Here is a 13,624-nt window from a genome sequence, read left to right on the forward strand (position 1 = left end):
ATTTTCTCACTGTAAATGCTCAAGTGCACTAAAAATCATGTATCCCATCCCATGGTTGTATAATCATCATGATACATCTGTGGACACCGTAATGGCTGAGTGCGGCAGCTACTTGTTCCCACTAGGTACATGCTTTCATTGGCACTTCATAATCACCTGCAGGTGGCTGCTTGATTAATTGTGCTATCACCACATGCCGTGGATAACCAGCATCCTGTGATGGTTAATTTTATGTATAAACTTGACTGTGCCAAGGCATGCCCAGACAGCTGGTTAAACATTATTTCTGGGTGTGTCTGTGAGGGTTTCTCAATAAGATATTAACGTTTGAATTGGCCGAGTGAGTAAAGCAGACAGCTCCCAACATGGGTGGGCAGCATTCATCCGGTATAGAATTAAACAGAACATCAAGGCAGAGGAAGGTTGAATTTTCTCTGTGTCTGAGTACTTGAGACCTGGGTACTGGGACATTGATCTCCTGGTCTTGTGCTCCTGATTCTCAGGCCTTGAGTCTTGAATTGGAATCTACACCATTGGCCTTTGGCTCTCAGGCCTTAAAATTACAAAACTGTTAGGAGGCAGAGGCAGGCGGATAGCTTGAGCCCAGGGGAGTTCGAGACCAGCCTAGGCAATATAGGGAGAGGCCATCTCTATTTAAAAAAAATTATATATATATATATATATATGGAACAAATTAGCTGGGTGTGGTGGTGTCCACCTGTAGTCACAGCTGGTCAGGAGGCTGAGATGGGAAGATTGCTTGAGCTGGGGAAGTCAAGGCTGCAGTGAGCTGTGATTGTGCCACTGCAGTCCAGCCTGGGCAACAGAGGGAGACCCCGTCTGAAAAAAAACACTACACCACTGGCCTTCTTGGGTCTCTGGCTTACAGAGAGCAGATTGTGGGGCTTCTCAACCGCCATAATCATGTGAGCCAGTACTTTAGTGTGTGTGTGTGTGTGTGTGTGTATATATATATAAATATATATATATAAAATATATATCTACATAAAAGCTCTCTCTCCACATACACACACACATATATATATAGATTCTGTTATTCTGTTTCTGGAGAACCCTTACTAATAAAGATCCTATTTCTCATTGTCAGGCAGCTCAGTCTGCACTCAAGCCCAAATACCCAAATCAGTCCCCATATCCCTTCTTTGTGCGTCTATCTCTTGAGACCACTCCTTGTACTAATTTTGTATCAAGCAAGGTCCAATCAGGAGAGGAGAAGCACACAGTAATTTGAACTGGGAAATTTAATATATAGAATTAAGCTATAAAGGGCTTAGGCCGGGTGCGGTGGCTCACGTCTGTAAGCCCAGCACTTTGGGAGGCTGAGGCGGGTGGATCACCTGAGGTCGAGAGTTTTGAGACCAACCTGACCAACATGGAGAAACCCCGTCTCTACTAAAAATACAAAATTAGCCGGGCGTGGTGGCGTGTGCCTGTAATCCCAGCTACTCGGGAGGCTGAGGCAGGAGAATCACTTGAACCCAGGAGGCAGAGGTTGCAGTGAGCCAATGCACTCCAGCCTGGGCAACAGAGCGAGATTCTGTTTCAAAAACAAACAAACAAACAAACCTTGGTATTTTCAAGAGGTTGGCTGGTAAGAAGTAAAGAGAACTCTCATTCTCTTTTCTCACAGCAGAGAGCAGCAGCCATACCTTCTTGGCCTGAGTTCCAGCACTCAAGCAAGAGGTTTCCTGGTCCCTGGGCTTAGATCCAGACCTTGAAGAGGTTTAACTGCAGTTTAACTGAATGGCAGAAAAGTGGCTGTGGTACACATGGGCAGAACTTGCTGGAAATCCATCCTCAGGGGCAGAAAAAACTGCTCACTGGGAGGTGTCTCATGAGAGACGGCGCTGTTACAGAACTACCTGAAGAGAGCGGTGGAGAAAGCTGCTAGGTGCCGCTGGTTGCGGTTCACTGAGGAGGCGGCACTGGAGAAACTTTGTAGGCTGTGGGCGCCTGCTGTTACAGGAGCTGCCCATGCTGCAGGAGCTGGGTGCTGGCGAAGCCCTGTGTGTTGCAGAAGCCAGACTCGGAAGACACCCGTCACGCCGGAGCCTGGAGAGAACACACCAGAAGCAGGAAGGGAAACTCCACTCTCCTGAAATGTCTCTCCAGCGCCCTCTACTGACAAAGCATAAGATCGTGCCAGCTGGTAAAGAAAAAAGTAAAGGACCACAACCATTTCACACACCAGGCAATGCAGGAACTGGGACGTAATCAATAACTAGCACAGGTTTATATTATGATTCATCTATAGCGGCCCACCAAAGGTTCCATATAACATCCCTGCAGCAGGAACTGACACTTCAAGCCCCGCTGAATCTGCTAGATAACGGTCCACATTGCAGAGCAGCCAGTCAAAACTGGAACATATGTAGATCATTTGGCAAATGGGACACTCAAGCAGTCCTATAGGGAGGCCTATGTGGGGAGGAACTGAGGTATCCTGCCAAAAGCCCTGTGAGTGATCCGCCTTCCAAGTGGGTCCTCCAGTGACAGAGAACTGGGGTCCTCGTTGGTGTGGTGTGTGCAATATCATGATCTTGAGCCAGAACTGCCTAGCTTAGCAGCTCGCATATTTTTCTTCCTTCCTTTCTTTTTTTTTTTTTTTTTTTTTTGAGACAGAGTCTTGCTGTTGCCCAGGCTGAAGCACAGAGGCATGATCTCAGCTCACTACAACCTCCACCTCCCAGGTTCATATGATTCTTATGCCTCAGCCTCCTGAATAGCTGGGATTACAGGCATGCACCACCATGCTGAGCTCGTTTTAGTATTTTTAGTAGAGACAGGGCTTCACCATGTTGGCTAGGCTGGTCTCAAACTCCTGATCTCAAGTGATCTGCCTGCCTTGGCCTCCCAAAGTGCTGGGATTCCACTGCACCCAGCCTTTTTAAAAATTTTTCTTTTTTTCTTTTTTTTTTTTTTTTGAGACAGAATCTCGCTCTGTCCCCCAGGCTGGAGTGCACTGGCATGATCTTGGCTCACTGCAATCTCTGCCTCCCAGGTTCAAGTGATTCTCCTGCCTCAGCCTCCCGAGTAGCTGGGACTACAGGCGCCCACCACCACGCCCGGCTAATTTTTGTATTTTTAGTAGAGATGGAGTTTCACTATATTGGCCAGGCTGGTCTCAAACTCCCAACCTCAGGTAATCCGCCTGCCTTGACCTCCCAAAGTGCTGGGATTACAGGCGTGAGCAACCACACCCAGTGCCTTTTTTTTAAGATGGAATCTCACTCTGTCACCCAGCCTGGAGTGCAGTGGTGTGATCTCAGCTCACTGCAACCTCTGCCTCCTGGGTTCAAGGGATTCTCCTGTCTCGGCCTCCTGAGTAGCTGGGATTACAGGCGTGTGCTACCATGCCTGGCTACTTTTTGTATTTTTAGTAGAGATGGGGGTTCACCATATTGGCCAGGCTAGTCTCGAACTCCTGACCTCTGGTGATCTGACCACCTACAGCCTCCCAAAGTGTTGGGATTACAGGCGTGAGCCACCGTGGCCAGCCTCCATCTTGCTTCTAATTTCCAAGCTACTCTTGTTCATTTCTGGGTGTAGGCTGAACTAATTTTGGGAGGAATTTAGTTTATAGTTACAGCCTTTTCCCAAAACAAACCCCCTTCTTGCCTGGGGACCAGCTTGCCTTTGTAAGACTAACAAATTAGCCACAAGATTAGAAATTATGGTTTTGGAGTCATGCAGCCAGAGGCTGTAAAATTCCAAACTTCTCCAGTTGCTCCTAGGGATAACATCACTATCTTAACATCTAAGATTAGTGCTGGAGGTATTTTTCAGACCCTGCATTGTGATGTATCAGCTGGCGCCACCCAGACCGGTAATCTGGCTCAACCAGTTCTTCAATCCCACCCAGGAAGGGAAGACAACAAGAACTGACTAGACAACCTGTGATTTCATCTCAGGCCCAACCAATCAGCACTCCTCACTCCATGGCCCCCATAGCTGCCAAATTATCCTTAACAAACCCCAGCCTCTGAATTTTCAGGGCGACTGATCTGAGTAATAAAACTCCGGTTTCCCATTCAGCCAACTTTGTGTGAATTAAGCCGTTTCTCTATTGCAATTCCCTGTATTGATTAACCGGCTCCATCTGGGCAGCTGGCAAGGAGAACCCATTGCGTGGTTACAAGAGCACCCAGCCAGCCAGGCACAGTGGCTCATGCCTGTAATCTCAGCACTTTGGGAGTCTGAGGCAGGTGGATCACCTGAGGTCAGGACTTTGACACCAGTGAGGCCAATGTGGGGAAACCCCACCTCTACTAAAAATATAAAAATTAGCCGGGTGCGGTGGTGGGTGCCTGTAGTCCAGCTACTCAGGAGGCTGAGATAGGAGAATCACTTGAACCCAGGAGGCAGAGGTTGCAGTGAGCTCAGATTGCGCCATTGCACTCCAGCCTGGGTAACAAGAGCAAAACTCCGTCTCAAAAACAAGAAACAAAAAAAAAATCCAAGATCCCCCAGGCAAGCAGGAAGCACCCATGCGGAACTATGGGAGCCTCCCCAAAATGTCAGGCAGTAGATAGTGTTGGAGCCTGCGTTCTTCCAACTTTGGCCCTCATGGGGCTACAACAGTCCATTTTGGAGCTTTAGGGACAATGAAGGATACAGCCAGCTGGGCAAATCTCAGGCACCAGCTATATAATCAGAGCAGCCACTGCTATCTCCTACACGTTGGACTTCCTCTTATGATTCCTGGATAAGGAGATTCTGTTGCTTCAAAGCATTGAGGTAAACCACTTCCCCAAGTAAACACTGAAGAAACTCCAGCCAGCACAGCTAAAGAGGCAGAATGGGGCCAACGAGGCAGCACTGAAGAGGTAGGTAAGTCAGGGGGCCATGTGGGTAGCACCAAAAATTTGGGGGCCTTGGGAGACTTGCATGGACTCTCTAATTCCTCTTGCAAGCTCCTCTGTTCCAAGGCACAAGAGAAGCACTGGGGGCAGGGTGACCATGCCACCCGCTTGATAACTGTGTCTCAGCCACAAGGGCCCTAGATCCAGGGGATGACCCAGAACCTTCCACGGGGGCAGCAGACAGCATGGGCATATTGAATTGGGTCTGGCCATGCACTACGGGGTTCCAATGCAAGCAAAGAACAGTGACAAGTATATTTCAGAGGACACAAGTGTCTCAACGAAACAGTTTATTTTATTATATTATTCTTATTATTATTTAAGATGGAGTCTCGCTCTGTCGCCAGGCTAGAGTGCAGTGGCATGATCTCGGCTCACTGCAACCTCCGTCTCCCGGGTTCAAGCAATTCTCCTGCCTCAGCCTCCAGAGTAGCCAGGACTACAGGCGTGTGCCACCATGCCCGGCTAATTTTTATATTTTTAGTAGAGATGGGGTTTCACTACCTTGACCAGGATGGTCTTGATCTCTTGACCTCGTGATCCGCCCACCTCAGCCTCCCAAAGTGCTGGGATTACAGGCATGAGCAACCACGACCGGCCTATTATTTTATTTATGTATCGTTTTTGAGTCAGGGTCTCACTATGTTGTTCAGGCATGGTGGCATGCACCTGTAGTCCCAGCTATTGGGGAGGCTGAGGGGGTAGGATTGTTTGAGCTGGCGAGGGCGAGGTCGAGGCCGCAGTGAACTATGGTCATGCCACTTCACTCCAGTCTGGGTGACACTGTGAGACCCCCGGTCTCTAAATAAATAAATTACAGCACTAATATGCTAATACCATTGGTTACTACTGCCATCTGTTGGCTGTCCCCATGCCACTTCACTCCAGCCTGAGTGATACAGCGAGACCCTGTCTCTAAACAAATAAATAGATTACAGTGGTAATATGCCAATACTAAGGGTTACTACTGCCATCTGTTGGCTGTCCCCATGCTGCGTCCTATGCTTTTTTAACTGTCAAATTTGCAGCAAACAAACAAATGTTTTCACTAGACCTATGTCATCTTCCATCCTTGCACCGGCCCTTAAAGGCGTCATTATTATCCCCATTCTACAGAAGAGAAGACTGAGCTCGGAGAGGCTGTCACCTCCCAGGATCCCTGATATTTGCAGTGGAGCTGAGATTCAAATCCAGGTCCATTGAACTCCAGAGCACTTGACTGTAACTGTTCAGCTCTACTGCTTCTCAATATAGAAATCCATTTAATAAAAACAACGCGATGGTAAAGACAGTGGGCAGCAAAATTTACTCCCTGCTGGGTCCAGAAACAAGTGTTTCTAACCAGGGCCCTGGGTCTTCTCAAAGAAGTGCTTCCTGTCCATCCAAAAAAGCAGAACCGATAGGTGAGGAAGGAACTTCCTTTGGAACTGCCTTTTGTGGGCACTCGCCTGCCCTGCGAAGAGCTGCTACAGAACAGAACTTCCCTGAACTTGACTTCTTGCTCGGGTCATACCCCTGCATACTTATCAGACAGATGGACCCTCCTGTGTCTGTCCTGCGCTGTTTTCCTTCACTCTGTCATGTGCCCCACCCTCCTGGGGGTATGCCTGGTGATGTGTAGTTCCCTGGGACTAGCTGCTGTTTATTGAGCACTTACTGTGTGCTGAGTCTTCAACAGTGTCTTTAATGAGACAGAAGCCTATTCCTCATGGTAGCATCTGGAGGTGGGCAGGAGGCAGGCAGTCTGGGGTGGGGTCGGTTCGGCAGCCCTACCCCACAAAGTGATCAGGGACTCAGGTTCCCCGCAGCCTGTGGCCCCTCCATCATTGAAGCTACCCCTCCTGGGGCATTGAAGTGCCATCTCACAATTCCAAATTTAAATTTTTAAATCACATGTGAATACTATGCACAACTCTGTTAATAAATTTGAAATTGTAGATAAAAGAAATGATTTTCTGGAAAATATAAACTACCAAAATTTACTCAAGAAGATATAGAAATTATGAGTAGCCAATGTCCCTTAGAAGAAATTATACGAATACATATAAGGAGTAAAGATACTCTTTACTTTCACTTATTTTTTAGAGATAGTATCTAGCTCTGTTGCCAAGGCTGGTGTGCAGTGGCATGATCCTGGTTCACAGCAGCCTGAATGGAATTCCTGTATTCAACTGATCCTCCATTCTCAGCCTCCTGACTACCTGGGACTAAGGTGCCAGCAAGCCCAGCTAACTAAAAAAAAATATATATATATATACATGTGTGTGTGTGTATATATATATATATATATTTAGACACAGTTTTGCTCTATTGCACAGGCTGGAGTGCAATGGTGTGATCTCCACTTACTGCAACCTCTGCCTCCCAGGTTCAAGCGATTCTCCTGCTTCAGCCTCCCAAGTAGCTGGGATTACAGGCACCCGCCACCACACCCAGCTAATTTGTTGTTTTTTTTAGTAGAGACAGGGTTTCACCATTTTGGCCAGGCTGGTCTTGAACTCCTGACCTCAGGTGATGTGTCTGCCTCAGCCTCCCAAAGTGCTGGATTACAGGTATGAGCCACTGCACCCAGCCTTTTTTTTTTTTTTTTGTAGAGACAAGGTCTCACTATGTTGTCCAGCCTGGTCTTGAACTCTTGGCTTCAAGTTATCCACCTGCCTGGGCCTCACAAAGTGCTTGGATTACAGGTATGAGCCACCACACCCAGCCCTCTCTATTTTTCTTTCTTTTTTTTTTCTTAAACGGCATTTCTTAAACAGTTCTGTCACCCAGGCTGGAGTGCAGTGGTACGATCATGGCTCACTGCAATCTTCCCCTCCCAAGTTCAAGCAATTCTTTTTGATGTGTCCGTCAAAAAGCTCCCATTATAGAAGGGGAGAACAGATATTGGGGAATAACTAGAAGTCTTTCTGCTGGAAATGTGAATATATAGAACGTCCTTAACAAGAACATGAATATCTGCCACGCGTAAAGGCAGGCGCCTGTAGTTCTAGCTACTTGGGAGGCTGAGGTGGGAGGACACTTGAGCCCAGGTGTTCCACGATACAGTGAGCAGTGATTGCACCACTGCACTGCAGCCTGGGTGAAAGAACAAGACCCTGTTTTGTTCTTTTGCACAAATACATATCAGAGACCAAAAACAGATACTTAATCACGTTATAAAAAGCAATTTCATGAACTTAAGATCCCAGACAATTTTGACTGCAGTCTTCAATTTTTAACATTGTTTTGAGAGTTGTAAATGCTGTAGGATTGACAGAGGCTGGGCGCAGTGGCTCACACCTGTAATTCCAGCACTTTGGGAGGCTGAGGCGGGTGGATCACGAGGTCAGGAGATCGAGACCATCCTGGCTAACACAGTGAAACCGCGTCTCTACTAAAAATATAAACAATTAACCGGGTGTGGTGGCAGGCGCCTGTGGTCCCAGCTACTCGGGAGGCTGAGGCAGGAGAATGGTGCGAACTTGGGAGGCGGAGCTGGTAGTTAGCCGAGATCGCACCACTGCACTCCAGCCTGGGCGACAGAGCGAGACTCCGTCTCAAAAAAAAAACAAAAGAAAATATAGTCTATAAATAATGAAGAAAGTAAAGTTGGTTTTTTTTGGTCCAGAATTTATACTCATTCTGTCAATCTTTTTTTGTTTGTTTGTTTGAGATGGAGTCTCACTGTCGCCCAGGCTAGAGTGCAGTGGCGCGACCTCGGTTCACTGCAAGCTCCGCCTCCCGGGTTCAAGTGATTCAACTGCCTCAGCCTGCCGAGTAGCTGGGACAAGGTGCCCGCCACCATGCCCTGCTAATTTTTTTTATTTTTAGTAGAGACGGGGTTTTACCGTGTTAGCCAGGATGGTCTTGATCTTCTGACCTTGTGATCCCCCCACCTCCACCTCCCAAAGTGCTGGGATTACAGGCGTAAGCCACCGCGCCCAGCCGCCTTAGACTATATTTTCTTTTTTTTTTTTTTTTTTGAGACGGAGTCTCGCTCTGCCGCCCAGGCTGGAGTGCAGTGGCCGGATCTCAGCTCACTGCAAGCTCCGCCTCCCGGGTTCACGCCATTCTCCTGCCTCAGCCTCCCGAGTAGTTGGGACTACAGGCGCCCGCCACCGCGCCCGGCTAGTTTTTTGTATTTTTTAGTAGAGACGGGGTTTCACCGTGTTAGCCAGGATGGTCTCGATCTCCTGACCTCGTGATCCGCCCGTCTCGGCCTCCCAAAGTGCTGGGATTACAGGCTTGAGCCACCGCGCCCGGCCTAGACTATATTTTCTAGCTAGAAAAAAACAGTGGGCTGGGCGTGATGTCTCATGCCTGTAATCCCAACACTATAGGAGACCAAGACAGGTAGATCACTTGAGGTCAGGAGTTTGAGACCAGCCTGGGCAACATGGCGAAACCTCATCTCTACCAAAAATACAAAAATCAGCAGGCATGGTGGCGCACACCTGTAATCCCAGCTACCTGGGAGGCTGAGGCAGAACTGCTTGAACCTGGGAGGGGAAGGTTGCAGTGAGCTGAGATCACACCCCTGCACTCCAGCCTGGGCGACCGAGAAAGACTCCATTTTAGAAAAAAAAAGGGTCCAGGCGTGGTGGCTCATGCCTGTAATCCCAGCACTTTGGGAGGCCAAGGAGGGTGGATCACGAGGTCAGGAGTTCAAGACCAGCCTGGCCAACATGGTAAAACCCTGTCTCTACTAAAAATACAAAAAATTAGCTAGACGTGGTGTGCTCCTGTAATCCCAGTTACTTGGGAGGCTGAGGCAGGATAATTGCTTGAACGTGGGAGGTGGAGGTTGCAGTGAGCAAAGATCACGCCACTGTACTCCAGCCTGGGCCACAGAGCAAGACTCCGTCTCAAAAAACAAAAAACAAAACAAAACAAAAAATGGCCAGGCACTGTGGCTCACGCCTGTAATCCCAGCACTTTGGGAGGCTGAGGTGGGCAGATCATGATGTCAGGAAATCGAGACCATCCTGGCTAACATGGTGAAATCTCTACTAAAATACAAAAAAGAGGCTGAGGTGGGCGGATCATGAGGTCAGGAGATATAAACCATCCTGGGTAACACAGTGAAACCCCGTCTCTACTAAAAATACAAAAAATTAGCCAGGCATGCTGGCAGGTGCCTGTAGTCCCAGCTACTAGGGAGGCTGAGGCAGAAGAATGGCATGAACCTGGGAGGCGAAGCTTGCAGTGAACTGAGATTGTGCCACTGGACTGCAGCCTGGGTGACAGAGTGAGAATCCCTCTAAAAAAAGAAAGAAAAAGAATACGTGAAAAATTATCAGAAGGAATAAGAAAGTGCAATTAGGTGGTCAATTTCAATATAATTTTATGCGAACTTGCCATATACCAGCAATGCTCACTAGAAAATACAGTTCATGTGCCAGTTACCAATGTATGGCCTCTCAGCCCAAACACATCCTTTTCGTTCTGCTCTGTGATACTGAGCTGGATGACATCTCAGCTTTGGGTGAGATCCAGTGTGATACCCAGCTGGACTCTATGCAGTTCCTTGCTAGCCAGCTTGATGTTGTTGTTCTCTAATAGAGGGCGATGGAGGAACACTGTCAGGTCAGAGCGGAAGGGAGGGGCTGTCTTCTTCCTGGTGCAGTTCTCCAATGCGGCCAGCGGAGGGCAGGAGAGGTAGCCAGTGGCCTTCACTTCCGTTGTCCTCACCTTGGTCCGGCTCCTGCCCTTTCCACTGTCCGCCAGCAGTGGGTTCTCGGGGCACCTACTCCCTCTTCTGAGGTCCAGTCTCTGCCTTGAATTGAAAGGGGAAGGGCTCTTTCGTGTTTCCAAGTTTCCTCCCTTTTTACTTCCTCAGTCCTAAGGGCACAAGTTCCTTCCTGCAGTTGCTATTCTGTAACTCTTAGAAATCTCTCTTACCCATTTGGGTAACCATCTTCACAACTGAACAATTATTTTTACCAAATTTTCTCTTCAAAACAATGGTGTGGCCAGGCACGGGGGCTCACGCCTGTAATCCCAGCAGTTTGGGAGGCTGAAGTGGGTGGATGACCTGAGGTCAGGAGTTCGAGACCAGGCTGGCCAACATGGCAAAATCCCGTCTCTACTAAAAATACAAAAAATTAGCTAGGCGTGGTGGTGGGTGCCTGTAATCCCAGCTACTTGGGAGGCTGAGGCAGGAAAATTGCTTAAACCGGGGAGGCAAAGGTTTGCAATGGCCTGAGATCGCACCATTGCACTCCAGCCTGGGCAACAGAATGAGACTCTTTCAAAAAAAAAAAGTATATTCCAATGAAACTAACAGGCAATTCACAAAAGGATAAATAGAAATAATACTTGAAAAAAGAAAACATATCCAGCTTCCCTAGAAATCAAGGAAATGGTTAACTATATTCATGGAATTTCTCCCATTGGGCCGTTGCACAGAATAAGCGTGAGATGTAAAGGACTTAGCTCAGTGCCTGGCAATATAAACACTCCATACATGGTAACTGTCATGATTTAAAAGTTTAATAGGATAGGCACAGTGGTTCTCACCTGTAATCCCAGCACTTTGGAAGAAGGCTGAGGCAGGCAGATCCCTTGAGGTCAGGAGTTCAAGACCAGCCTGGCTAACCTGGTGAAACCCCATCTCTACTAAAAATACAAAACTTAGCCTGGTGTGGTGGTGTGCACCTGTAATCCCAGCTACTAGGAAGGCTGAGGTGGGAGGATCGCTTGAACCTGGGAGGTGGAGGTTGCAGTGAGCCACGAAATTGCAGTACTGCATCAAAAAAAAAAAAGTTTAATATTTATTACTGTGGACCTGGGGACGCTACATCAAGCTGTTTCCCAGTTGAACTGGAATGCCACAACAAAGGCTGAACACTGTAAATGTCCAAATCTGGAGGAACAGAGGAAGGTAAACATTTGATTCTCAAGTGGAAGTTCAAAGCATTACATTCTTTCTGGAGGACAGTTTGGAAATATAACACAAAGTAATTTGGCAATTCCATTTCTGGTTTTTCTCAGGGAAATGTTCAAGCAAATGCATAAAGGTGTATGTAGAAGCATATCTGCAAATACAGAAAGATGGAAACAATGTAAGTGTCCAAGGGTGGGGGTCTTAAAATATGAAAATTCTGCCGGGCATGCTGGCTCATGCCTGTAATCTCAGTACTTTGGGAGGCCGAGGCGGGCAGATATCTGAGGTCGGCAGTTCGAGCCCAGCCTGACCAACATGGAGAAACCCCGTCTCTACTAAAAATACAAAATTAGCCGGGCATGGCGACACATGCCTCTAATCCTAGCTACTCGGGAGGCTGAGGCAGGAGAACCGCTTGAACCCGGAAGGCAGAGGTTGCAGTGAGCCAAGATCGGGCCACTGCAGTCCAGCCTGGGTGACAGAGCGAGACTCCGTCTCAAAAAAAAAAAATACATATATATATAATATACATACAAAATGTATAATATATATATACATTCACATATAACTGAACAGTAAAACTGTAAGAACAGACTAAAATACGAACAGTGCTTATTCCTGGATGGTCGTATTAGAAATGTTTTTTTCCTTCATTCATTAAACAAATATTTACTAGGCATCTGCCATGTGCCAGGCACAATTCTAGGTGCTCGTGGTAGGGCATTAAAAAGTGTCTGCCCTCATGAACACTTATCGTTGAGTCGTGGGAAACAAATATTACACAAGTATATGTCAGGTAGTGATAAACATTAGGGAGAAAAGCAAAGCAGAGCTGAGGCTGTTTACAGAGCTGCGGAAGGCATCCTTGAGGGGGTGACATATGAGCAGAGTGAGGGAGCAAGCCTTGTGGCTATCATGAGAAAGCTCTCTTTATGATTTGCCAATTAATTTTCTTAATTTTCTCTTCCAAGCATGCAACACCTACAAAATTAAGACAAAACAAACCAAGAAAGCTCTTTCCATTTATGAAAGATATCTGGAGCCTGAGATCATCTCCGGGTCGAGACGTGGAGAGAGTGGGAGAGGATCGGAGGGTATGGAAAGGAGAACCCCGAGCCCCCCTGCTCTAGATCCCTCCGGGCCGTTGGATCCCTGACGCCCCGCAGCTCCTTGTGGACGAAGCAGCTGGTGGGAGACCGCGGGACTGCGGCCAGGTCAGTGTCCCGCTTGCCGCGTCCTGCTAAGGCGACCCGAAGACAGAGGATCGCCGCAGAAGGCTCCGCGCCCCTTACCCGACGGCATTTCCCAGGACGCTCCACGCCTCTCCAGGGAATTGGGAGGAGCGGGACCCAAGAGGCTGGAAACAAGTCTCCCCGGCCCGAGCTCCACCGCCCACGGCCTTTCGGCCCTCACCTACGAGTTGGCATAGAAAGACCGTGGCGGAAGGAAAAGGCCGCTCCCGCGCATCCCTTCCGGCGGAGCAGGCGCTCCACTCGTGGCTAGGCCATGTGCCCTCTCCTTTCCTCGGGCCAGCCTTGGCTTCCCCTTTTTGTCGCTCAAGGGCCAGAGGCGCAAAGAAATGTGAAAGAAAAGCGGCGACGAAAGAGAACAAAGCAAATCTAGACGCAAAGCGTTGCCTTTCCTCCCGGATGCAGGTGTATGACGTATATGGCGTTTCCGTCTTCTAATAGGGAGCCTGAGAATTCTTCCTGTTCATTGGCCATCAGTCAGGGAGAAGGCGGGCTCAGTGAACGAACGGCTTTCTGGGAGCTAGGGAATGCTTGCGCCGCGTAGTTTCCCAGCGAGCCCTGCGACCACTTCCGGCGCCGGGAACTGGCGGCGGAAGTGGTGTCTCCTGGGCGGCCGTGGGCGT

At 48.3% G+C, this 13,624-nt stretch overlaps 1 long non-coding RNA gene across 1 annotated transcript; it reads right to left on the reverse strand.

The window, feature by feature from the left end:
* Nucleotides 1-10,192: 10,192 nt before the first annotated feature.
* Nucleotides 10,193-13,531, reverse strand: LOC103227231 (uncharacterized). The gene is made up of 2 exons (XR_012092900.1): nucleotides 11,385-13,531; nucleotides 10,193-10,641 (listed from the first exon to the last, which is right to left on the reverse strand). It is a non-coding gene; the product is annotated as an uncharacterized lncRNA (long non-coding RNA).
* Between the last annotated feature and the right edge of the window lie 93 nt (nucleotides 13,532-13,624).

Source organism: Chlorocebus sabaeus, chromosome 5, assembly GCF_047675955.1.
Source record: "Chlorocebus sabaeus isolate Y175 chromosome 5, mChlSab1.0.hap1, whole genome shotgun sequence".
NCBI classification, from domain to species: Eukaryota; Metazoa; Chordata; class Mammalia; order Primates; family Cercopithecidae; genus Chlorocebus; species Chlorocebus sabaeus.